A 27652-nucleotide genomic window follows, 5' to 3' on the forward strand; every position below is an offset into this window, starting at 1 on the left:
ATTGATGATTTTATTTCTCTTCATGCGCTTCTGTGTAATCAACCAACAGGCATGTGGTCATTTCTCTGGCTCTGCCTCTGACAAACTGACACTTCTGTCACACTTGGACACATTTTCCACCTCTGCTTTCAAGATGACACCTTTTGCAGCGATATTTCAACACGACAACGCAATCCCCCACATTCTGAGCAAATTACAAAGGCATGGCTGCGGAAGGAGAGGGCGCCTGCCCCCTCTGTCCCCAATAGAGAATGTGTGGTGCATTTTGAAACGAAAAATCTGACAACGATGACCCCAAACTGTTGCACATCTTAAGAACTGTTTGCAGGAAGATTGAGACAACCTGAACTGTTTCATCACTTGGTGTCTTTAGTCACGAAATGTCTTAAGTGTTGTGAGAAGGAATGACACTGTTTTATAAAGTGGCAAATGCTTTTTACCACAAATTCACGAGGTAAAACATCAAATAATGTGCCGCGGTATTGTTTTGAGTGCCATACAGGTCTAAAGGGGTGTTCACACAGCAACTTTTACTCCGGTGTAGCACCGGGGCTGCCCCGGTAGAGCGTTCACACGGTACAAAGTTATCCCGGTGTAGCCCCTGAAAGCTGCTTCAACCGGTGCAAATCTAACCCTGCTCGGGAGGTGGTTTCAGAAATTTACTCCGGAGTAAATGCTAGTTTGCGGGGCAGCACCGATATAAAATGGGACGTCTGAACGCTACAGGGGTAGACTCGCTACTAGGGATGTTAACCGATGACCATTTGACCGATGGTTGACTGAATCAACGTCAACCGGTTAATTTTTTTTTTGGTTGTCGGTTAAAAAAAAAATCAATCGTTTTGAAGCTGCCGATTTTGGAGTGGAGAACCTGGAATCCTGTGTTTGTAAACGCTTGGGGCATGCCATGCGGTGTAAGGACGACAGCTGACAAATCAGAAACACCCATTCAGTCATGTCCCGCCCCAGTTGAAGACAGCTGCCACTCGGCGAAAGAAAAGTGTAGACACAGGCTTTTTAGCTTACAAATTACTATTCTGTTTTTTTTTTTTTTAATTATTATTAGAAGGCACCTCGAGTTTAGTCCTGCCTTGGCCAGTGCATTCTGAAAGTATGTTTCAGTCTGTAGCCAACAATGCATGTTATTGCAGATCACATCTCTCCACACAAACTAAAGGTGCAGATGCCGACTTTTGGAGGGAAGGGGAGAGAATGAAATGACAGCGGTGTCTGGAGGGGGAGTGACAAACGCAGCTTTTATGTCTGTGAGCCAAGTCATTGACGGCTTCAGAGCAACTTCAATACCATGCAGTAATGGTGTGTTGATATTGGTAACGGCATTATAACGATTGTAGCTAATTAATTAGATTACCCGGCATTATAACAGCCTTTATTTTAACGCCGTTATTCCCATCACTGAATGTTATGTACTTCTTCTAGCACTTGATTTTATTTTCAACGCCATCATGGCCAACTGAAACTGTCTCTAAGCTGGAGCCATTTGTCCTCCGCTCCAATACAAACCCTTCGACATCAGTGCCGCGTTCGACTAAATGTTTCGTGCTGTAGAAAAGGTAATGTAAGTGGAGGGCAGCGACTGGGACTGAATGTGCAGATGCTCGCGGTTAGATTTAGAATAGATTCTAATAATTCCAATTCTAGGATTTTAAACAGGGATGCAAACGGCGCGCCTTTTGGCGGATGCCGCCTTTTTCACGGCTGAATCGTGCAGATCCGATTTTTTTTTTTTAGGGGGGGCGTTGGAGTGTCTGAATAATTTCATCAGAGTAAATTCTGTATTAAAATTACTAAATAAGCAAATGCCGTTACAGTCCATGAAACATAGGAAGTATGAGAAGAAAACAGTAAATCAGAAAGCTGCGCACATTTGCGTAGCTTCCGCGAAAACGTGCGCAGCTTTCTGATTTACTGTTTTCTTCTCATACTTGTACTTCCTATGTTTCATGGACTGTAACGGCATTTGCTTATTTAGTAATTTTAATACAGAATTTACTCTGATGAAATTATTCAGACACTCCAACGCCCCCCCTAAAAAAAAAAAAAAAATCGGATCTGCACGATTCAGCCGTGAAAAAGGCGGCATCCGCCGTTTGCATCCCTGTAATTAAACTCCTAGGTTAACCGACTTTAACCGGCTAATGAGGCTCGGTGGTCGGTCAAGATTTTTTTTTTAGTTTTCGCCATCCCTACTCGCTACGCGTGAGGAGAGTTGATTACATACGGGCGTTGCATAATTTGCATCCTGGTATTTTGCGCTTCCAAAACGGCGAATATCAACAACAACAGAACTGCGTGTCTTCATCCACGTTGTTTTCCCGGCGCTTGGTGATGCCATGACAACCGGGAAAAGGAAGTACATTTTCATGCATGCGCATATTTCAGGGGCGATTCTAGCATCTGATCTTTGGGGGTGCTTAGCCCCCAGAGCTGACAGAGGCACCTGGCTTGAACGACAGTGTTTCCGCGTTTATTCCACATTTAGACTAAACTAGACAAGAAGACTAGACTAGACAAGACTAGACTTATGCAATGTTTTAACAGAAGCTGACCCAGTAAACTATGATATCTACACATTTACAACCACTGACACAAATATTTACGTTATATTTTTAACTAAACAAGACCTACTACTGCATTTGTAATGTTGGAGCTATTCATTTTGAACAGTGGTAATTGTTAATTAATGTGTTATTGTGTAATAATAGTGTGTATTATTATGATTTTACATTAGTTTACATTAGTTTATATTTTTTGTTATATTTTGGTAGTGTTCTTTTGATAGTCATTTGTTTAATTGTTTGCTTCGTGCATGTACGTTTCAGTGTCCCCCCAGACAATGACCAGGGTTTGGATTTGTGAATGATAAGCAAACGTAAACGCTATGTTACATTAAATAAAATTGACTAACACACGGTGGTCTAGCACCGTAGCACTTGTACAGCTCTGCACAAAAGTATCTCGATATGGATGATAAATGTCGTTTTTATCATTCTGTTCATAGACCAGGGAACATCAATATTGCATTATGCATATTATTGTGTTGTGTTTAACAATTGTAACTCCAGTCCGTACCTTCACATCTCGCTATGCCAGTAATACTCAGGTGCTACTTCGAGTTCCTCATCGGCGTGGAATCCAGTTAAAAAACACACCATGTCGTAGCAAGCGCTCGCGCGGACAGGCAACCCAATCAGAGGGGACGCAAGGAGGAGAGGGATTTTACTGGTCATAGAACTATCACGTAACAGGTGAATTCAAGAACACACACACGCCCGCGCACACATTCATTGCGCAGTGTGCAAGGGCACTTATTTCTGAAAATTACGTCCAAAAGCAGTGTTTCTGAGGGTGCTGAGCTAGGGGGTGCTAAGCTCGTTTTGGGGGGTGCTTGAGCACCCCCAAAAATAGGCTAAACACGCCCCTGGCATATTTCATTTCCGCATTATTACTATCGTATAGCACGGTCGCAAAAACTGCCGTGTGAACGCAAGTGGGGCTGCACCGGTGCTAACACGCTTCTCTCTAGTAAGCAGGTTTGTGACGTGTGAACGCTCCACAAAATTTACACGGGTGTAAGATAGATCGCGGGCGGCACGGTGGTGTAGTGGTTAGCGCTGTCGCCTCACAGCAAGAAGGTCCTGGGTTCGAGCCCCGTGGCCGGCGAGGGCCTTTCTGTGCGGAGTTTGCATGTTCTCCCCGTGTCCGCGTGGGTTTCCTCCGGGTGCTCCGGTTTCCCCCACAGTCCAAAGACATGCAGGTTAGGTTAACTGGTGACTCTAAATTGACCGTAGGTGTGAATGTGAGTGTGAATGGTTGTCTGTGTCTATGTGTCAGCCCTGTGATGACCTGGCGACTTGTCCAGGGTGTACCCCGCCTTTCGCCCATAGTCAGCTGGGATAGGCTCCAGCTTGCCTGCGACCCTGTAGAAGGATAAAGCGGCTAGAGATAATGAGATGAGATGGGAAGATAGATCGCAACAAAATACATCGGTGCAGCATCGACGCAAATATGTGCCGTGTGAACACCCCTTAAGATTCTTTGCGAATCGTTGTTTTCGGTTATAATTTCAGTTTCAGCACCCGACCTTTTTCTGATTTGGGGGTTGTCTAAATGAATTTCGAATAAAATTTTAGTCGGCGCAGCGCACTTGTAGTTATTCTCCAGAGATGATGATGTGTTAAACCCCTTTTCCAGCATCAGCTTGTGAAACGTCTGCTTTTAGCTCTATTCAAATGTCTTTGGGCGATTTTCAAGTGAAAATCTCAATTCTCAGTTAAATTTCCGCTGAGCTAAAGTGAAAGTTTTAAAGCTGAACTCGGGTTAAGCTTTAATGAGGAGGGGAATCCACGTTGATTTGTTGCCCGGAGCTTGAAACGGTTCTCAAACACTCCCACCTAAAAGGAGAAACCTGCTTTTGTGGAGAAATGACAGTACGGTTCTCTCACTGACTCATCTGCCAGTGTACTTTTTGCTGTGGAGAGAAAGCAGAGTGGGAGGTCTTTGTGATTTCCTGCCACGTATAGCAAGCGTAGATTCAGCTTAAAGCAGTGTATGCAACACACTCCCCTCACTTGGAGGGTTTTCTGTTTATGAATGACAACCCACTGTTTCTTACAGGGCACTCTGTGTGTGTGTGTGTGTGTGTGTGTGTGTGGGCATATCAACTTTTTTTTAAAGGTATACCAATCTATACACATTTAGAGAATTCCATAAACAGGTTGCATCCAAAAGTGGAAAAAAAAGCACTTCAGCATTTACAACACCGCTATAAACTGGACTATGAAGAGTGGTAAACTTCACGCTGCTGCTGTAACCCCTGCAGTGAAGCCTTCACAGCCTGAACAACAACAACTTCTGCACTGCAAGCTTCGTTTACCCATGTTGCGGCTTATGAAAAGAAAAGAAAAGTGCTGGGGGGGTCCATATTGCCATGCATGTGTGTTGGGTTGTGGAATGTCTTTCTTGTGGTCTGTTGTGTGCACAGGAAGCCGTCAAAGGTTTAGTTTTCACCCTGTAACAGTTTAAACCCACTGACGCAGAGGCGAGCGGAGGGTGCTGGAGACTCCTGAGCTTGAAACGTTGTTGGAACCTTTTACACACACCATGACGTGAATCGAGTCCAACGAGCAAAACTGCCATAGCACAAAACATAAGCTACGATGGCATCATGACGGCATTGGGTTCGCAGACAGTTTATGATAAAACAGTTATCTAAATGTGCCCAATTATTTTGCTTACTGTCGTGCAACTAGTTTTAGTTTTAGCTTGTGTTTTAACAGAACCAGCACCGGCGAGTTGGCCTAGTGGTCGATTGGGAGATCGCAAGTTCTACTCACGGTCGGGTCATACCAAAGACCATCATAAAAATGGTGCCTACTGCCGTCTGCCAAGGCAAGCTGCAATACAGGTGCAAGCAGGGAGTCAAACTCTCGCGGTTACCCGAGGACTAGCCCCCCACTGTAACCCTAGCTATGCAATATAGGCGAGAGGCCGAGGGCTACGAAACGGAGATGTATGGTGCGGGAAGGACTTTTCTGTTTTAACGATATCAAAAGTCCCTCTCACGCCAGAATCTGGTCTTCCCAGACAGTCTTCTGTCCCAGTACTAACCAGCTCTTTTAAGGCGTATGGGTGCGGCGCCAATCTCCGTTTCCATAGCCCTCGGCCTCTTGCCTATACAGCTAGGGTTACAGTGGGGGTTAACCGTGAGAGTTTGACTTCCCTACTCACATCTGTATTGCAGCATGCCTTGCCAGGCGGTAGTAGGTACCATTTTTATGATGGTCTTTGGTATGACCCGACCACGAGTAGAACTCGCGATCTCCCAGTCGAGAGACGGATACACTAACCACTAGGCCAACTCACGGCGTTTTAATGATATGGCGGAATCCTTTCCAGTTGAAGAATTTGACCGTCCTGAATGTTGGTAATGTTGGTTTGTACACATTTCGCTTTTCCCAAACTTTAGAGATGGTCCCTCAAGTTTCAGCAACATGTCCAGTAGCAGTCAAACATTTGGGCACCCCTGCTCATTCATAGGTTGTTCTGTCTTTGGACTATTTTCTACATTGTAGAACAATACTGAAGACATCAAAACTAATTAAATAATAACCTTTTGTTAAGAAAATAATTCCATATGTTTCATATTTTAGATTCTTTACAGTAGCCCCATTTACCTTGATGCTTTGTACGCTATTGGCATTATCTTAACCAGCTTCATGACGTAGTCACCTGGAATGCTTTTCAGTTAACAGGTGCCTCGTCAAAAGGAAATTAGTGCATTTTCTTGCCTTTTTAATGCATTTTTAATAATAATAATAATAACAGTAAATAGCCCAATTCCACAACTGTAGTAATCCATATTGTGTCAAGAACCACACGACTAAGTAACGAGAAACGGCATTCATCGTTACTTTAAGACATGAAGTGACTTTTAATTAGTAAAAATATAGAAAAAAACCCCAATTGAATTAGAAAGTGTGTCCAAACGTTTGAGCTAGGGCTGCGTACCGGTACTGTACCGTGAAAATCAATTCGGTACAGGTCCAAAATACCGGATCATGAAGTACTGGTACTGTACCGATATAAATTTACACCAAGTATCTGCTTATTTTGTGACTGAAGATGCGTAAATCCTACCACAAAGACGAAAGCCATCTTTGATTTGAGATCCTCTCGCCACAGTCTCACGAGACATTGCGAGAGCTTGGCTGATCCAGTGTTCTGATTGGTCAAAAAGACTCAAAAGCAGGTCAGCCATTTCTCCTTTGCTGGCATTGGCAGTCTTTGCTGCTTTGTGTAATTTTGCCGCATAAGTTAAAGGCCGCGGACTGCGCGTAGTCTGTAGTACTCTAGTGTAGTCACTTCTCGCTGTGAGACAACTTATGACTTTCTGTCCCAAGTTAACCAAGTGTGAGACTGAGAAGTGAGGCAGGAAACCTAGTTATGTTCGGTTTTCTTTGAATAAAGATACTGACAAGTTGTCAACAGTTTATTAATGTTTCTGTCATTATTAAAGAAGTTCAGGAGAATTTGTCAAATTGTTCAGGTACAGGTCCGGACCTGTACCTAAATCTCTGTACTGGTACCTCTACCTGATGTTACGTTTAGGTACGCAGCCCTAGTTTGAGCAGTGCTGTATATTCAGAGTTTATTTGGCGAGAAATGTTCTGCTAACTCCTAATCTGTTCTGTTGGTCCTCCTTTTGATGTCATGTTCAGAACTTCTTCCGATAATTTGGTGCGTCATTTGCACCCTGTTTGCCAGAAATACTCGAATGTCTGAATTTGAAACTAACTTGACTGCAGTAAAAGACACTATCTTCGCCGAATCAAACCTCACAGCCCACACAACACACACTGTTATGGACTGTTAAGACCGCGACCAGCTCGTCAAAATGAAACTAGTGAAACGGAATACCAACGTAGTCCGTTACCTTTTAGAAGTTACGTTACCTGGATATTATTGAGTCCTGAAAAAATCTGCCTGGTTCAAATCCACCCTCCCAAGTTTTCTGCTACCCGACATTGACCGTTACCTCACTAATATTAAAAGCACTCATGATTTGCACAATCAAAACGTGTATTTCAACAAAGTACTGAATTTGGAAACGCCAGCGTCAGTATTTCTTTGAAAACATTCCAATCGCTCGACTGAAAACCTAAATATTGATAGTTTTTGTTAATTTTGGTCCTGCTGGTGGACCTGGCAACCCTTGAAACTTTTTTTTTTTCTTTATTCATGATCATTTATTCAGAATAAATCACAATATTGAGCAATTCCAGCATTATGGATGTGACACTTGAACTCAAAATGGCAACAAATGACCCAGTGCATGTTTTATTGTCTCCCAGTATTTAAACAGGTGTTGCATATTTTAAGGCTGTACCATACTGGAGAAGTGATAGAACAAGAACAATTCCCATAGTACATCTAGGGCATGCCAGAAAACGCCAATAAAAGATGCGTTATGGACGTGACAGAAAAAGTATCACTTTTCTTGGGTGACTGTACATTTTTATCAAACTCTGTGAAATCGTAAACCTAATGTCGAAATGGAGATATCCGTTTGATAGAGGGGTCCAAGGTGAATATTAAAAAATCTTTGTTTAAAATATTTTGTATTTCATGCAGAGTTTCGGAAGGAAAAGTCAGCGTTATGGATGTGACGAAATTCCGTTATGGATGTGACGCGTCTGAAATAGACATGGCATATGTTTAGAAAATCAGCAATTTAACCACCATAACCCTTTGAAAAACTCTCTAAATATCAGCTAAAACTATCAAAGTTCTTAAATAATATTTAGGATGGCTATTGTTTTGCTGTTTTGTGGATTTTAGCATACATTTCTGTGGCTTGTGGGAATAATATAGAATTGTACATGATCAAAGTTGATTTTAGCTTGGGTTTTACATTATAAGAAAAAGACTGACAGTGACATATTAGGTTGGTTACAAATTGGTTCAACTTATTCACATCTGTAAAATACAGGCCTAGGTGATATCTCTGGGAGTGGTTTTGATGTATTACATGTTGCTTTATTTTTGCATGGTGAGGTTGACATTTACATGGAATTGCCCTATTCAGTGACTGCAGAAAATCTAATATGGAGTATGGAGCAGCCAGAGAGAGGAATGCACAGAGTCTGGACTGGGCGATGGCTCATGCCAGTTTCAGAGGGTGCTAAAACTTATTGTCTGTGGAAGTAAGACAAGAATTGATACTCTGGACGACGTGTTATCTCTGAGCACTGTGTTGCAGCATGTATAAGTAAAGTATCTGCTCTATTCATTTATTCCTCTTTAGTAACCACTTTATCCTGGTCAGTGTTGAGGATTCCCAGGAATACAGCCTGAATGGGACATCAATCCAAGGCATGGGGTGAACATGTGACCAGCACTACCCTGAGCTCAGGATGGACCCGGGGACCCTGGAGCTGTGAGGCAACACCACCGTACCACTCTTGGATTGTAAATCTTAAAGGTAATATATTCTACCCCTTTTCCAGAAGTTGATCCAGTTCCCTGAGGTCTTAATGAAATGGCTGAGGTATACTTTGGTCAAAATACCACAAGGATAAAACGCCACCGTTCCCTTCTCCCCCTGTCTAAACAGCAGGTTTGAGCCTGTTCCTTTAAATGATAATGAGCCACTGCTCACCCCTCCCCCTTTTCTGCTGGCCAATCAGGTAGCACTTTGCTCAGATGAGGGGGCGGGATAATTCTAATGAGCTCCCCTTGTGACATATGCCCCTTTTCCACCAAAGCAGTTCCAGGGCTGGTTCGGGGCCAGTGCTTAGTTTGGAACCGGGATTTCTGTTTCCACTGACAAAGAACTGGCTCTGGGGCCAGAAAAACCGGTTCCAGGCTAGCACCAACTCTCTGCTGGGCCAGAGGAAAGAACCGCTTACGTCAGCGGGGGGGGGGGCGGAGTTGTTAAGACCAACAACAATAACAAGACCGCGAAAGAGCGCCATTTTTAAGCGACGAGAAGCAGCAGCTGTACAAACGCGAAGTCAGCCATTATTATTGTTGTTGTTGCTGCTGCTGCTGCTGCTTCTTCCGCGTTGTTTTTCCTTTGATATTCACGCCAAGGTTTATGCAAACGTAGTGACGTAACCAGGGTGCGATTTGTCAAAAAACCAGAAGGGGGGATTTTTTTTTTTTAATCATGAAACGTCACAAAATTAAGGTAACAATAGGCTAACAGCTCAATAACATCCGATGATATCAAGTGAATAACACTAAATGAAAACGAACACTAAACCAGAGATAGTAAATTCATCTTCCTATCTCTCTGACTAAATACACAAACACTAACACACAACAAAGTTCGCATTGCTTGTCGCGTTGCTGTGATGTTTCTCTCCCTCCGGATTAAATGGACAGTGAGTCGAAAATCACTAAAATACATGAATACTAAATGAACAGTTTGCTCTGATGGCGCAGTTCACATTGTGCGCAGCTTTCCGATTTAAACTGTGTTTTTCTCATCCTTATACTTCCTGTTTCATGGACTGTAACGGATTTGCTTATTTAGTAATTTTAATACAGAATTTACTTCGAAATTATAATCAGACATACCAACACCCCCCCCCTAAAAAAAAAATCGGCCGTGAAAAAGGCGGCATCCGCCAAAAGGCGCGCTGTTTGCATCCCTGCATAGAACGCAAAGATATTGTTATTATCTACAATGTATCTATTTGCTGGGGACGTTCGTGAACATCAAAGCTGCCACTTCGGGTCATTTTGAAAGTGAGTGCAATGTAGACCATAAACTGTGTCACAACATGCCTGTCATGTCAACTTTTTTTTTTTTTTGGTTTTTGTGTTTTATTGACGGGGTTGTCCCCGAGGATTTTTTTTCAGCAGAGATAAAAACCAGAGGGGGGGATGATCCCCCCCAGCAAATCGCACCCAGGACGTAACTGACGTATACAGCGACATAACTGACGTATACAGCGATGTAATGACGTGGCTTCCCTTAGCACCGCGAGCTATGGAAAAGCAAACTGGTTCTCAGCTGGCTCGCAAGTTGAACGAGTTGTGAACCAGCACCGGCCCCGAACCAGCCCTGGAACTGATTTGGTGGAAAAGGGGTATCAGAAAGGGCGGATAAATCTGAACAGCTTGTTGAAGCACATGCTTTTCTGAAATGGGCAGAACAAAAACTGACTGAGTGTCTTATTTCACAGTTTGTGGGTTGGGAGGCACTAAACATGCCCAAATGTATGTGCACGAACACCGAAAAAGTGAGTTATTCATCATATGTCCCCTTTAAGGGCTTAAGGTTATGCATTGGGTTAATGGACGGTTATAAAGGCAAGTTTGAGTTCACCCAGCCGGAATTATCACCAGAATAAGAGAACACCACTGACTTGATCAGCGTGACCCATCCATCCAGCCAGCCATTGGTTTGAGCTGCCAGGAAAGATAGAGTAACTTTATCTATACCACCTGTTCTTTAGGGTCATGGGGGAAGCTGGAGCCAATCCCAGCTGACTTCAGGCGAGAGGAGGGGTACATCCTGGGCAGGTCAGCAATCTATCACAGGGCTAACGTGAACATATTATGTTGTTAATTTTATATCAAGCTCAAAATTCTCCATCTTGCACATGTACTGAACCTTTGCAATAAAAAAAAAAAGCAAGAGCTCATCTTAAGCTGTCAAATTGTGATCTATCTGTGACTGAGATTTTGCACTGCTAAATAAAGTACAACAAGAAGACAGAGTCCTCTATATCCCCCGCCCTATATACCAAGTTTCAAGATATTATTTGTCACATTTTTCAAGTTGCGCTTCAGGAAACCAACCCTACCTCTTTACACTGACCTCAGCAGCCCATGGCATAAACCCACCGGACCTTTGGTCCAGGTGAGCCAAAAATTAAAATTTCTCATATTTCTTAGCATTAAAAGGCACGTATACATTACTTAATCAACACATAGACCAACTTTCAAGACCATAACACTCATAGTTTTCAAGTTCTGCTCCGGAAACAAAACCTACCCCCTTAGACTAACCTGAGACACTGAGTCTGAAATTGTTTCCATGGAAACATCTCATCTCATTATCTCTAGCTGCTTTATCCTGTTCTACAGGGTCGCAGGCAAGCTGGAGCCTATCCCAGCTGACTACGGGTGAAAGGCGGGGTACACCCTGGACAAGTCGCCAGGTCATCACAGGGCTGACACATAGACACAGACAACCATTCACACTCACATTCACACCTACGGTCAATTTAGAGTCACCAGTTAACCTAACCTGCATGTCTTTGGACTGTGGGGGAAACCGGAGCACCCGGAGGAAACCCACGCGGACATGGGGAGAACATGCAAACTCCACACAGAAAGGCCCTCGCCGGCCACGGGGCTCGAACCCGGACCTTCTTGCTGTGAGGCGACAGCGCTAACCACTACACCACCGTGCCGCCCTCCATGGAAACATGAAAAATTTAAATTTCTCAAATTTCTTAGTATGAAAAGGCACATCTATATCACCTTGTTAGCATGTCTGCCAAGTTTCAAATCCATATCATGAATAGTTTTGAATATATGCTCCGGAAACGAACGTCGCTCTTAGAAACAAAGTCAAAATCTATTTTTTATGTAAAAATTTGAAAAATACTTTTTCTCCCCCCCCCCAAAAAAAAAAAAAAAATCCAAAATAGCAAAAGGTACCAGCTCACATGTTGCTTGATATGTATACAAAGTTTCATGAAGATATCTTCAGTAGTTTTAAAGATATGACCCAGAAATGAAAATGTGACCAGACGGACGGACAGAACCCATAATGTAAGTGACTCCAGCAATCTTATAGACACATGTACACAAGCATATAAACACGCACACACCTATTTACATTATAATTTAACATTTAATCAGTAATGGATCATGTGGGCCATTTATTGTTTGCTTCTGCTGCGTTCTGGTCATGTTTATACTCATTGGGCACTTTATTAGGAACACCCATCCACCTGCAGTTCTCTAAGCAGCCGATCCCTTGACAGCAGCACAATGCATCAAATCATGCAGATACAAATCAAGAGCTTCAGCTAATGTTCACTTCGAACATCAGAACGGGGAAAAATTGTGACCTTCACTGCAGCATGGGTGTTGGTACCAGATGGACTGGTTTGAGTATTTCAGAAACTGCTGATCTCCTGAGGTTTTACACAGAATGGTGCGAAAAACAAAAAACACTGAGTTGAGCGACCGTTCTGTGGGTGGAAACAAACGCCTTGTTGATAAGAGAGGTCTGAGGAAAACGGCCAGATTGGTTCAAGCTGCCAGGAAGGATATAGTAACTCATAGCAACTCTTTACAACCGTGGTGAGCAGAAAAGCATGTCAGCATGCAACAGCACATTGGGTTCCACTCCTGCCAGCCAAGAACAAGTTCCTATGAAAGTGGCCGGTGAGTCGCCTAGCCTTTTTATTCCAAAATGAACGTGTGGAATTGTCTTTCTAGGTTGATAAAAGGTCTGTGTATGTAGTTAATGTGTTTGCATTTTTGGCAATACTCTGTTTATATAATGAGTGCAGTCTTTCCTATTGTGCCAAGTTGTAAATTAATCCTTGATCCAAATGAGTAAAGAAATGTATTGCTTCAAAAAAGCAGAGCAACACTCACAGGCAGGCTGTGCTTTGGGATGTATACACAAACGACGTACAGTTAGGTCCATATATATTTGGACACTGACACAAATTTTGTTTTTTTTTTACCTGTTTACTGAAACATATTTAAGTTATAGTTATATAATGGACATGGACATAAAGTCCAGACTTTCAGCTTTCATTTGAGGGTATCCACATTAAACTTGGATGAAGAGTTTAGGAGTTTCAGCTCCTTAACATGTGCCACCCTGTTTTTAAAGGGACCAAAAGTAATTGGACAATTGACTCAAAGGCTATTTCATGGGCAGGTGTGGGAAATTCCTTCGTTATATCATTCTCAATTAAGCAGATAAAAGGCCTGGAGTTGATTTGAGGTGTGGTGCTTGCATTTGGAAGATTTTGCTGTGAAGAAAACATGCGGTCAAAGGAGCTCTCCATGCAGGTGAAACAAGCCATCCTTAAGCTGCGAAAATAGAAAAAACCCATCCGAGAAATTGCTACAATATTAGGAGTGGCAAAATCTACAGTTTGGTCCATCCTGAGAAAGCACTGGTGAACTCATCAATGCAAAAAGACCTGGACGCCCACAGAAGACAACAGTGGTGGATGATCGCAGAATAATTTCCATGGTGAAGAGAAATCCCTTCACAACAGCCAACCAAGTGAACAACACTCTCCAGGAGGTAGGCGTATCAATATCCAAATTTACCATAAAGAGAAGACTGCATGAAAGTAAATACAGAGGGTTCACTGCACGGTGCAAGCCACTCATAAGCTTCAAGAATAAAAAGGCTAGATTGGACTTTGCTAAAAAAAAAAAAAAAAACATCTAAAAAAGCCAGCACAGTTCTGGAAGAACATTCTTTGGACATATGAAACCAAGATCAACCTCTACCAGAATGATGGAAAGAAAAAAGTATGGCGAAGGCGTGGTACAGCTCATGATCCAAAGCATACCACATCATCTGTAAAACACGGCGGAGGCAGTGTGATGGCTTGGGCATGCATGGCTGCCAGTGGCACTGGGTCACTAGTGTTTATTGATGATGTGACACAGGACAGAAGCAGCCGGATGAATTCTGAGGTATTCAGAGACATACTGTGTGCTCAAATCCAGCCAAACTGATTGGTCGGCGTTTCATAATACAGATGGACAATGACCCAAAGGAGTTTATTAAAGCAAAGTGGAATATTCTTGAATGGCCAAGTCAGTCACCTGATCTCAACCCAATTGAGCATGCATTTCACTTGTTAAAGACTAAACTTCAGACAGAAAGGCCCACAAACAAACAGCAACTGAAAAGCGCTGCAGTAAAGGCCTGGCAGAGCATTTAAAAAGGAGGAAACACAGCGTCTGGTGATGTCCATGAGTTCAAGACTTCAGGCAGTCATTGCCAACAAAGGGTTTTCAACCAAGTATTAGAAATGAACATTTTATTTACAATTATTTAATTTGTCCAATTACTTTTGAGCCGCTGAAATGAAGGGATTGTGTTTAAAAAATGCTTTAGTTCCTCACATTTTTATGCAATCATTTTGTTCAACCCACTGAATTAAAGCTGAAAGTCTGAACTTCAACTGCATCTGAATTGTTTTGTTCACAATTCATTGTGGTAATGTACAGAACCAAAATTAGAAAAATGTTGCCTCTGTCCAAATATTTATGGACCTAACTGTATGTGAGCGAATAACAACCTTGAGATATTTGTGAAACATTAACCCAGATTTAAATGATTTCGATAATTAATTGTACGGTCACCATAAAACTTAAGTAGTGTCATAAAAATGAGAATAAACACCCTGTTAAACATGATGCACTGCCGATGCATTTTTAGATAATTTGAAACTCCCCAGTTATCCGTAACACATTTTGTTTATTTTATTAACCAAGTTGGACCCTGGAGCAAGACCGTCAGAACCTTAACTCCTCACCCTGTGTGCGTCGTCTTAGGCCTGACATTTCTCTTAAAGGAATGAATCTAAATGTTGTTCCCTTAAAAAGGACAGTTCGGCTGCTTGTTGTTGTGGTGGTTTATTTATTTTTTCTTTTTTTTTTCTTTCTGAGCTCACGTGCAGCTCTAGCGCTGGTACGCTGATGATGTAGTGATAAGATTACGGCGGTGGTTTGTTTTGTGTTCCCGTCTCTATTTATGATCAACTCTTTTATAAGTACAATAAAACTGATTACTGACCAGGTTTAGGGCAGAAACTTCGCCCATGCATATGTATACTGCAAAACAGACCGACTCAGAGCAAATCTCCCAAGCTGACACCTTTTTGTTTGTTTTTTGAACATGCCCTCAATGATTCAAGGCAGCGCGTAGGATTCGTTTCAGTTTCTGAATTAGTGGCCGTGACAGTTTTGAGTCATGCATATTAATGAACGCCAGTTCTGATTTGTCAGCCAATCATTTCCCAAAATCAGATTGATGTCAAGTTTAAAATCTGACTAAGTAACGAAAGAGTTTCACACACACGGGCAGATGTTTTTTTGGGAAATCACTGAGGGTAATAATTGCGTTCCGACTGCTTCAGCTTGATAAAGTGCTGTTGTGTATTTCGGGATAAATGTGATGCTTGACTGGAAAAGGAGCACGGAGATCTGTGAAGAGTTCTTACACTTCACCTGTCCACAAGATCTGTATCATTTCGTTCTATCATTCTGTCAGCAATTCTGTCGTCTCTGAGCTCCACCAATAAGTTTCAATGCAAGTTGGATCCGATTCCCTTTTAAATAAGGACTAATCAGCCAAATCGATGATGATAAAAAAAAAAATCAGCCATGAATTTCATTATTGATTAGTCTGGGACGCCTGCCTGATTCATCCTGATGCCCTACATCTGGCTGGAGTCTCATCTCCAGAGGTGGACAAAGTCCCCAACTTCATTACTTAAGTCAAAGTACAGATCCTGCTGGTCAAATGTTTCTCCGATACAAGTGAAAGTTGTCCAGTCAATTTTTACATAAGTTACTGAAGTACTTGCTTTTAAAAATACTTAAGTACATTTTCTGTCAACGCATCGTTGTATTATTGTCACAACGCTTACAAAACCTAATGCCACTGAAGCAACTGACTGGATTTACTGACTAACTTGTAGAACCTGGTAGAATGATACAAAATGAAACACAACTGACAACCAAGCAGAATCATCAATAAGATGCGAGCTAGTTTTTCTCTTTCGCTACTAGTAAAAAAAATACGTAGTAGCTATATTAATTATGCAAGGGCACAAAAGCTACAATGTTAACGTTACCAAAGACAGAAATGTGAATTCACAAAATGAACGCATGCTGTGCCATCATGGTGGTTTAACGTTAAGCTCGCTAGTCAGTGAAACTCCACCTGACATGCTAGCAAACGCTTTTCAAACTCGAAATCATATCGGGTCGCTAACGCTACTAGAAAAGAAAGATTTTTACATTTCGTTTATTTAACAAGATTATGCTAAAACATATTTCTGAAAGGACTTCAGATAAGTTAACGTTATTCATGTTAGCGTAACGCCGCTTTTACATGCTAACTAACAGTGTCCAAGTTAACTAGCTGTGTGTTAGCGTTAGCCGTGGACAAGGCGACGGCAACTTGGTGGGCAAATCCATAGAAAGTCATTTGACTAACCAGACTGCGTCGCTATTGCAACATTATCGCTAGCTCTAAAAGCACAGACTACTTCATTGCAAGCTTTCTCTTGGAATAAAACGTTTACATACATTTGCATATGTTTCTGCAGGTTGGCCAGCGAATTTTTGGAGCCCGTGATGCGATTTTGTTTTCGGCAAACATTTAAAACGAAACGAATCGTTATTCCTTTCCCCAGAAGAACCGCCTCCTTCCATTCGGCCGTCAACTGATCGTGTTCAATAACGCTGCTGAGAAATCACTGAACTTGAGTTTATCCAGTCTATGGACGTGACGCGACCCTAGTGATTACTGATCGGCTGTCTCAGTGTCACCTGCGGAAAAAACAATCACGTTTTAGAAAAGAAAAGATAAAACATCAACTTTCAAAGCTGCTTCATAGTAATGAGTAACGAGGACCTTGATAGAAATGCAGTGGAGTAAAAAGTACGATATTTGCCTTTCAAATGGAGTGACGTCATAAGTTTCCAAAAAAAATAAAACTCAAGTTAAGTACAGATACTCAAAAAGTGTACTTAAAGTGCATATCACGGGTAAATTCAGGAGCGAGATCGATGTAATTCTCCTATTTTATATTAAACTTTGGTCAAATATCTGTCACATTCTGCATTTTGTGCAATTTTTGTACCTTGCGCAATACCAGAAAAATTCAGTTGAAATCAAGCCATTTGAGGTGAATTGGTCCGCCTCTGAAAAAACTTGGCATTTGGATTTCCCGGCAAACACTGATTTTCGTGACGTCGCGTGCGGGACGCCTCCCTCTGAATCCTACGTCAGCGCTGGTTTGTTTATGAGAAAACGACCTGGTGGTTTTCTGCAAATTTCTTCAACGTTATCGCGTAATTATTAAAATGGTTAACAGATGTATCGTAGGAGGGAGTAGCAACACCAATCTTGATGGGATTAGTACTCATCGTTTCCCAAAAGACCGGACAATGAGAGAGAAATGGGAGCGCTTGGTCTACACAGGCTGTGCACTGAAACCGTGCAAAGCTCGCGCAGCCTGCTGGCGCTTCCGCAGGTGACGTCACGAATCTGGCTCCAGACTCCCTTGGGATTTTTCCAGACGCGTTTTGTTATTTTATTTTTTTCTGCTGTAGACAGATGGCCTTGTGCAAAATTACCCTTCTGGAGGAGTGTGTAAAGAGACATTCTTTCATATAAGAAAAACCTGAAATTGGTCCAGAATATGCACTTGAAGTACAGAAATGTACTTCGTTACTGTCTACCTCTGCTCATCACATCACTCCTGTGGAGGACGGCTCCATATGGACAGTCGAAAGTCGCACTTGGAAGATGCTCTGGACAAAAATGTGATATTTCACAATCTTTGCCAATTCTCATTCAGTTGACCTCAAATTTTAACAGAACGTGTGGAAACCGGTCAAAATTTTACGCTTTAATGTCTTGTTTTTATATTTTTAGGTATAGAAATGCTATTCGCTGGAAAAGAAAAGGCGGTTTGTGTGTTAGAGTACGCTCAAATTTGTGAAATCGGTCATGGAATCCAGATACCCTTTTGAATTTCTCATTCAAATTTTGAGGAACAAATCGTGTATTGCTCAACATTTCAGCCTGTTCAGTTTCATTTGCCTAGATTATGTAGTTTCAGGGATATTTACACTACCGTTCAAAAGTTTGGGGTCACCCAGACAATTTAGTGTTTTCCATGAAAAGTCACACTTTTATTTACCACCATAAGTTGTAAAATGAATAGAAAATATAGTCGAGACATTTTTCTGGCCATTTTGAGCATTTAATCGACCCCACAAATGTGATGCTCCAGAAACTCAATCTGCTCAAAGGAAGGTCAGTTTTATAGCTTCTCTAAAGAGCTCAACTGTTTTCAGCTGTGCTAACATGATTGTACAAGGGTTTTCTAATCATCCATTAGCCTTCTGAGGCAATGAGCAAACACATTGCACCATTAGAACTAGGGCTGCGTACCTAAACGTAACATCAGGTACCGGTACAGAGGTTTAGGTCCAGGTCCGGACCTGTACCTGTACCTGAACAATTTGACAAATTAACATGTGTTCTTCTGAACTTCTTCAATAATGACAGAAACATTAATAAACTGTTGACAACTTGTCAGTATCTTTATTCAAAGAAAACCGAACATAACTAGGTTTCCTGCCTCACTTCTCAGTCTCACACTTACCGTAGTTAACTTGGGACAAAAAGTCATAAGTTGTCTCACAGCGAGAAGTGACTACACTAGAGTATTACAGACTACGCGCAGTCCGCGGCCTTTAACTTTCGCGGCAAAATTACACAAAGCAGCAAAGACTGCCAATGCCAGCAAAGGAGAAATGGCTGACCTGCTTTTGAGTCTTTTTGACCAATCAGAACGCTGGATCAGCCAAGCTCTCGCAATGTCTCGTGAGACTGTGGCGAGAGGATCTCAAATCAAAGATGGCTCTGATTTCAAGTTTCAGCGCGGCATTTTACGTCTTTTCCAGTGCCAAATTTTCGTCTTTGTGGTAGGATTTACGCATCTTCAGTCACAAAATAAGCAGATACTTGGTGTAAATTTATATCGGTACAGTACCGGTACTTCATGATCCGGTATTTTGGACCTGTACCGAATCGATTTTCACGGTACAGTACCGGTACACAGTACCGGTACGCAGCCCTAATTAGAACACTGGAGTGATAGGTGCTGGAAATGGGCCTCTATACACCTATGGAGATATTGCACCAAAAACCAGACATTTGCAGCTAGAATAGTCATTTAGCACATTAGCAATGTATAGAGTGCATTTCTGATTAGTTTAAAGTGATCTTCATTGAAAAGAACAGTGCTTTTCTTTCAAAAATAAGGACATTTCAAAGTGACCCCAAACTTTTGAACGGTAGTGTACATCTCAGATTTTTTGAAACCCCTTGTACATTCATGTCTGAGGACTGCAGTTGTCACGAACAGTTTTTGCATGAAAGTTTCCATCAATGAACAGTTTATAACTTCAATAAAACAGACTTCATGTTAAAACTATAACGAATTTCCTGGTTTCACAGTTATACTGTGTGACTCTATAGGATACAGTTATAGAAGCGAGTTATTTATAATCACGCTATCAATTATCACCCAAATGAGGATGGGTTCCCTTTTGAGTGAGGTTTCTTCCTCGTGTCGTCTGAGGGAGGTTTTCCTCGCCACCGTCGCCACAGGCTGCTTATTGGGGATAGATTAGGGATAAAATTAGCTCATATTTAAAGTCTTTACATTTCTGTAAAGCTGCTTTGCGACGATGTCTACTGTTAAAAGCGCAATAGAAATAAACTTGACTTATCAAGCGTAGTGTAACGTGCGACACCACTTTGCTTAGACTAAGAAAAGCCTTTGATGGAAATGAAACGGCAGCGCATGTTACAGGGAAAACGCTTACAGAGGAACTAGGTTCCTCTAAAGTTATGCGAATGCATTTTGCATTACACAACACTTGACCTCATGACATAACTTGTGCTTTCATGTGAGTAATTCATTGATTTGTAATCGTGCATTTGTGGCCAAAGTGAGAGGCAGCAGAAGCACCGGGTACTTGCTTGAACCATGCTATTAACCACCATGTATGCTTTTGAGTCCTGTTATCTGCTTTTCTAGCTGTCCTGCACATTTATGGTTGTGTTTTTATCTGTAATTCATGCTTTATCATAAAACGTTATCTGGTGAAACTTTGGAGACGTAGTCAGTCTGTTTTGTGGCAAATCAACGCGTTCAAACTAAGCATGGTCTCCAGCAATTAGTCAGCTGGCTTTCTCACTACGTGGGAAGTCGTGCAAGGTTTCTAGCATCTCATCTCATTATCTGTAGCCGCTTTATCCTGTTCTACAGGGTCGCAGGCAAGCTGGAGCCTATCCCAGCTGACTACGGGCGAAAGGCGGGGTACACCCTGGACAAGTCGCCAGGTCATCACAGGGCTGACACATAGACACAGACAACCATTCACACTCACATTCACACCTACGGTCAATTTAGAGTCACCAGTTAACCTAACCTGCATGTCTTTGGACTGTGGGGGAAACCGGAGCACCCGGAGGAAACCCACGCGGACACGGGGAGAACATGCAAACTCCACACAGAAAGGCCCTCGCCGGCCACGGGGCTTGAACCCGGACCTTCTTGCTGTGAGGCGACAGCGCTAACCACTACACCACCGTGCCGCCCCGTTTCTAGCATACACTGGAAATTTATTTATAATTTTTTAAAATAAATGTTGCATGTCCAGTCATTTAAGTCTGCATTCTGCTGTCGGTTTTCATTGGTTATCCCAAAAAGAGTTGTTTCACTGATTTCCAGGCACTGAAACCTAATAGTCGACCCTAAAGCTTGGGAGAAAATGATTTGCCTTGTGTGCACATGCTGCAAGCAAAATAAATGATGAATTAGTTTTTTTTGTTTTTTCTTCCCCAGGTCACAACACAGGCTATGGATATTTTATTAGGCGTATCAGACGCTCGCTGGCCGTGCTGTGAAAATTATACATGCAGACGCTCATCTAAGTTTCCAAATCTGTCATTGCTTAACCCTTGAGTATTTTCTATGGTGAGTACTCTTATTAAAAAGCTTCTAATCTCTGCTTTCCAAAGAAATGTATCTGGTTAAGATCTGTTCAGTACTTTGGGAGTAACGGCAGGTTGAAGTTGGTACAACAGAGTAAAAACTCTCTGCTCGCGGGACGTTGGGAAACTGCCGGCGCTTTTTGAGTCACAGGAAAGTGCTCAGGCCCTCTCTCTCTCATGATCAGTTTCTGACTGGATTACTCGTCAGTATCAATCAAATAACTTTTATAGGGATGTTCTCTCGCTCTCACTGTTTCTGATCAAGGATTCAGCAAAATTTTCCCTCAGCTAGTTTCGATGTTATGATTCACGGAGACTTTGAAGTGAATTTTCAGAGCTTTACCTACTTATTTTTTTCAACTCAAACTGATTCATATAAATAAGTAACTGTTTTAGAATATAACTGGAGTTGTTTTGATGGAAAAATATTGAGATCTTCATGGTCAGAATGAGATTTTAAAAACCGGAAGTCAGAAACGCGAGTGTCAATTTCAGTTCAATTAATTGGAATTGTTTATTGGCTGTGGATCTCGTGTTTTTTTTTTTTTGAGGTTCGCCTTGAAAGCTGTGAATATTATCATTTATTTATAGTCTTTCATATAAACACTAGTTGGTCCTACTTTTGAGAAATACAACAGGCCTACAGAGCACAAAGAGAGTATTAGAAATAATCTTTTATTATGTTTTAGCATAATTAAATACTAATTTGCATAATCTGTTTTGACTCATTTTTCAAACTTTGTATTCAGTATACAACCATCTATGTGCCTGCCAATTTCCATGTAAATATCTTGAAAAATAGAAATGTTATTAAGAAAAAAACATTGGATCTCATTCGTTAACGAGGCCCGTTTTGGACCATGCGATCCTCAGGCATGATATTACAGCAGCTTTCTGAAAATTAAGCCGTTTTTTTTCAATCTTTGATTTGTAATATCTCAAGAACGGATAAACCTATTTTAATTCTGTAAAAAGTATGTTCTGCATTCAATTCTGAATTCAGTGAGTGCAGTTTCAAGCAATTTGGACTGGATTTGAATTTTTACCTGATATGCCAACTTTTTATTTTGCCTTTTATTTTGAACTGTGTGCTCTCAATAGAACAAATCAGGGCTTCAAACGCAGCGAAGACACCATAGTATAGGATCATGTAACAAATGTAACCCGTTCAGTCACGCAAAGTTTTGGTGTCTCATTTTGCTGGCATGAGCTGTTGATAATGTTCCTCATACACGGTGCGAGAGATTGTGACAAGTCTGTAATCTTGTTTTGCAGATAAGTGACCTGTTAATGAATTTAGTCCTGTTAAGGTCTTTAGTAGTGTTCATTGATTGAAATGGTGCCAAGAAATATTTGAATAAATGGTTTGCCACCGAATATATTTTATTTTAAAGAATAATACAACTACAGTGGGGCAAAAAAAGTATTTAGTCAGCCACCAATTGTGCAAGTTCTCCAACTTAAAAAGATGAGAGAGGCCTGTAATTTTCATCATAGGTACACTTCAACTATGAGAGACAGAATGAGGGAAAAAAAATCCGGAAAATCACATTGTAGGATTTTTAAAGAATTTATTTGCAAATTATGGTGGAAAATAAGTATTTGGTCAATAACAAAAGTTCATCTCAATACTTTGTTATATACCCTTTGTTGGCAATGACAGAGGTCAAACATTTTCTGTAAGTCTTCACAAGGTTTTCACACACTGTTGCTGGTATTTTGGCCCATTCCTCCATGCAGATCTCCTCTAGAGCAGTGATGTTTTGGGGCTGTCGCTGGGCAACACGGACTTTCAACTCCCTCCAAAGATTTTCTATGGGGTTGAGATCTGGAGACTGGCTAGGCCACTCCAGGACCTTGAAATGCTTCTTACGAAGCCACTCCTTCGTTGCCCGGGCAGTGTGTTTGGGATCATTGTCATGCTGAAAGACCCAGCCATGTTTCATCTTCAATGCCCTTGCTGATGGAAGGAGGTTTTCACTCAAAATCTCACGATACATGGCCCCATTCATTCTTTCCTTTACACGGATCAGTCGTCCTGGTCCCTTTGCAGAAAAACCGCCCCAAAGCATGATGTTTCCACCGCCATGCTTCACAGTAGGTATGGTGTTCTTTGGATGCAACTCAGCATTCTTTCTCCTCCAAACATGACAAGTTGAGTTTTTACCAAAAAGTTCTATTTTGGTTTCATCTGACCATATGACATTCTCCCAATCCTCTTCTGGATCATCCAAATGCTCTCTAGCAAACTTCAGACGGGCCTGGACATGTACTGGCTTAAGCAGGGGGACACGTCTGGCACTGCAGGATTTGAGTCCCTGGCGGCGTAGTGTGTTACTGATGGTAGCCTTTGTTACTTTGGTCCCAGCTCTCTGCAGGTCATTCACTAGGTCCCCCCGTGTGGTTCTGGGATTTTTGCTCACCGTTCTTGTGATCATTTTGACCCCACAGGGTGAGATCTTGCGTGGAGCCCCAGATCGAGGGAGATTATCAGTGGTCGTGTATGTCTTCCATTTTCTAATAATTGCTCCCACAGTTGATTTCTTCACACCAAGCTGCTTACCTATTGCAGATTCAGTCTTCCCAGCCTGGTGCAGGTCTACAATTTTGTTTCTGGTGTCCTTTGACAGCTCTTTGGTCTTGGCCATAGTGGAGTTTGGAGTGTGACTGTTTGAGGTTGTGGACAGGTGTCTTTTATACTGATAACGAGTTCAAACAGGTGCCATTAATACAGGTAACGAGTGGAGGACAGAGGAGCCTCTTAAAGAAGTAGTTACAGGTCTGTGAGAGCCAGAAATCTTGCTTGTTTGTAGGTGACCAAATACTTATTTTACCGAGGAATTTACCAATTAATTCATTAAAAATCCTACAATGTGAGTTCCTGGATTCTTTCCCCCCATTCTGTCTCTCATAGTTGAAGTGCACCTATGATGAAGATTACAGGCCTCTCTCATCTTTTTAAGTGGGAGAACTTGCACAATTGATGGCTGACTAAATACTTTTTTGCCCCACTGTAATCGATGGATCGATTCTCAAAATAATCAGCCCTAATAAAAATGTCTTTGCACATGAAACCTGAATGGAGGCTCCAGAATGACCAAAAGCCTTTATGGGGGTGGTGTGGGGTGTTTTTCTTTTGTGCTAAGGGCAAACGTCTGTCACTGAAGGTTTTGTTTATTGGATTTTTCATTGAGAAATCTGTTGAAAAAACATTTGCAAGCCATTTGGATGGGTGCATGTCTAATGTGACTACACGCAGTGTTTTGCATGAACATGAATGTTCAGTTAAAATATTATTATTGGCTGCAAGTTATGGGATTATTAGCTGAAACTGTTCAGAACAAATAGAAACGTCAGGTTCAACTTCAGGAAAAGCAAAAAAAAAAAGACACTAAAACTGGGTGACGAACACATCTTTAGTGTTGCACTATATCTTGATACGAGTGAGTGAAGCAAACGAGTGAAAAATGTTTTCAACACGAAAAGATAAACTTAATATCTTCGCATCATCATGTAATGTTCCTTATATTATATGGACACGTGCCCAAAAAAACCCCCCAAACCTCAAGTTAATCAAAGAACTTGAATTTTGACCTGGTTCGCCATTTTGACAACGTGCGTCCAGTCCGTGGGAAAACACTGAGAGTGGACGTCATCGGAGTGAAATATCCTGTATTATTATACAGTGGTGCTTGAAAGTTTGTGAGCCCTTTAGAATTTTCTACATTTCTGCATAAATATAATCCAAAACATCATCAGATTTTCACACAAGTCCTAAAAGTAGATAAAGAGAACCCAGTTAAACAAATGAGACAAAAATATTATACTTGGTCATTCATTTATTGAGGAAAATGATCCAATATTACATATCTGTGAGTGGCAAAAGTATGTGACCCTTTGCTTTCAGTATCTGGTGTGACCCCCTTGTGCAGCAATAACTGCAACTAAACGTTTCCGGTAACTGTTGATCAGTCCTGCACACCGGCTTGGAGGAATTTTAGCCCATTCCTCCGTACAGAACAGCTTCAGCTCTGGGATGTTGGTAGGTTTCCTCACATGAACTGCTCGCTTCAGGTCCTTCCACAACATTTCCATTGGATTAAGGTCAGGACTTTGACTTGGCCATTCCAAAACATTCACTTTTATTCTTCTTTAACCATTCTTTGGTAGAATGACTTGTGTGCTTAGGGTCGTTGTCTTGCTGCATGACCCACCTTCTCGAGATTCAGTTCATGGACAGATGTCCTGACATTTTCCTTTAGGATTCGCTGGTATAATTCAGAATTCATTGTTCCATCAATGATGGCAAGCTGTCCTGGCCCAGATGCAGCAAAACAGGCCCAAACCATGATACTACCACCACCATGTTTCACAGATGGGATAAGGTTCTTATGCTGGAATGCAGTGTTTTCCTTTCTCTAAACATGGCGCTTCTCATTTAAACCAAAAAGTTCTATTTTGGTCTCATCCATCCACAAAACATTTTTCCAATAGCCTTCTGGCTTGTCCACGTGATCTTTAGCAAACTGCAGATGAGCAGCAATGTTCTGTTTGTAGAGCAGTGTCTTTCTCCTTGCAACCCTGCCATGCACACCATTTGTTGTTCAGTGTTCTCCTGATGGTGGACTCATGAACATTAACATTAGCCAATGTGAGCGAGGCCTTCAGTTGCTTAGAAGTTACCCTGGGGTCCTTTGTGACCTCGCTGACTATTACACGCCTTGCTCTTGGAGTGATCTTTGTTGGTCGACCACTCCTGGGGAGGGTAACCATGGTCTTGAATTTCCTCCATTTGTACAGAATCTGTCTGACTGTGGATTGGTGGAGCACAAACTCTTTAGAGATGGTTTGGTAACCTTTTCCAGCCTGATGAGCTTCAACAATGCTTTTTCTGAGGTCCTCAGAAATCTCCTTTGTTCGTGCCATGATACACTTCCACAAACATGTGTTGTGAAGATCAGACTTTGATAGATCCCTGTTCTTTAAATAAAACAGGGTGCCCCAGGGGCTTCAAAGTTTGGGAGAATAGCAGGGTACAAATAATTTACAGCAGGGTGCAAAATGGTAAAATGTCTGCCAGCGGCAGACATAATGCACGCAAAGCGTGCAAGGATATATATATATATATATATATATATATATATATATATATATATATATATATATATATATATATATATAGATAGATAGATATAGAGAGAGATATGCAAGTACGAATTTTTCATGGGGTGGGATGGTTTGGAACAGGCCATCTATATATATATATATATATATATATATATATATAGATATATAGATATATAGATATAGAGAGAGATATGCAAGTACGAATTTTTCATGGGGTGGGATGGTTTGGAACAGGCCATCTAAAATTGGGATAACGTTTACCCGGGATGGGTATTTGAGGTGGGTCGTCTGGCTTAAGCTTGATTAGCGTTGTTACGCACGCCAGTGTTTCCCACAGAATTTTGGAGACTATGGGGGCAGCCCATGGGGGAGGCGCGGGAGTTGTTTAAAATTGAGTGATGTGTTAAATATTAAGTTATTACTGAAAAACTATTGATTAAAAAAACAGACACTGAGAAATGGTCCTATAAACAACTTTACCAATATAAAAGATTACCAGGACTACAAAAATGCAGAAAAATAGGCTTTACTTATCCAAATGCACCTGTTGGTTCAAAAGTTAAAGTGCAGAGAACCTCACAGCACAACATGAAGTTACCTTAAAATATAAATGCCTCAGCTTTCATGTAAGAAAAAAACCTATTAATACTAGTGCTGTGTGCAGGCAGTCTCTCCTGAAGACTAAATTAAACAATAATTATAAACTAATAAAATAAATGGCTCAGGCTTCATAGAAAAAAAAACCCAATTTGAACAGAATCTCACAGTATGATGCTGAAGCTGCCTAAACAATGGAAAATAAAATACCATTTTGGCAAAAATGTTGGCATCCATTAATTTCTTGTATTAAGTAAAAAAAATGTCAGATACTGCTGACGTTTTCCAGCCCAAAATATGTTCAAAACCCGCCAAAATGCACTTAAAACCGCCCAAATTGGGCGGGAAAACGCGCAATCTGGCAACACAGGCGGCAGTAATGGCTGCACTCGTGTCGAGGATGTAAACACAGTTGACGCGGCAATGGACATACAGGACATAGTGGATGTAATTTACGTTCACAACTTTTTTTGCTGTCAGAAATATTTAATATTAAATTTTGTGACTCGATTGACAATAGCCGGCGGCATAACAAGCCATAGCCGGCGATTTGCCGCCGGTGACCGGCTACTTTTGAGACCACTGGTG

General features: G+C 41.5%; 1 long non-coding RNA gene across 6 annotated transcripts in view; it reads left to right on the forward strand.

Moving 5' to 3' along the window:
- LOC132893400 (uncharacterized) overlaps positions 1-27652 on the forward strand; it is a 271286-nt gene that overhangs the window by 106246 nt on the left and 137388 nt on the right. For 3 of the 6 annotated variants that reach the window (XR_009655551.1, XR_009655550.1, XR_009655553.1), the window contains exons 2-4: positions 8609-8726; positions 8828-9004; positions 21192-21323. This is a non-coding gene — a long non-coding RNA (uncharacterized LOC132893400). The remainder of the gene's footprint in view (positions 1-8608; positions 8727-8827; positions 9005-21191; positions 21324-27652) is intronic. The other 3 variants (XR_009655549.1, XR_009655554.1, XR_009655556.1) reach the window with 2 other exon arrangements.

Source organism: Neoarius graeffei, chromosome 1, assembly GCF_027579695.1.
Source record: "Neoarius graeffei isolate fNeoGra1 chromosome 1, fNeoGra1.pri, whole genome shotgun sequence".
NCBI lineage: Eukaryota > Metazoa > Chordata > Actinopteri > Siluriformes > Ariidae > Neoarius > Neoarius graeffei.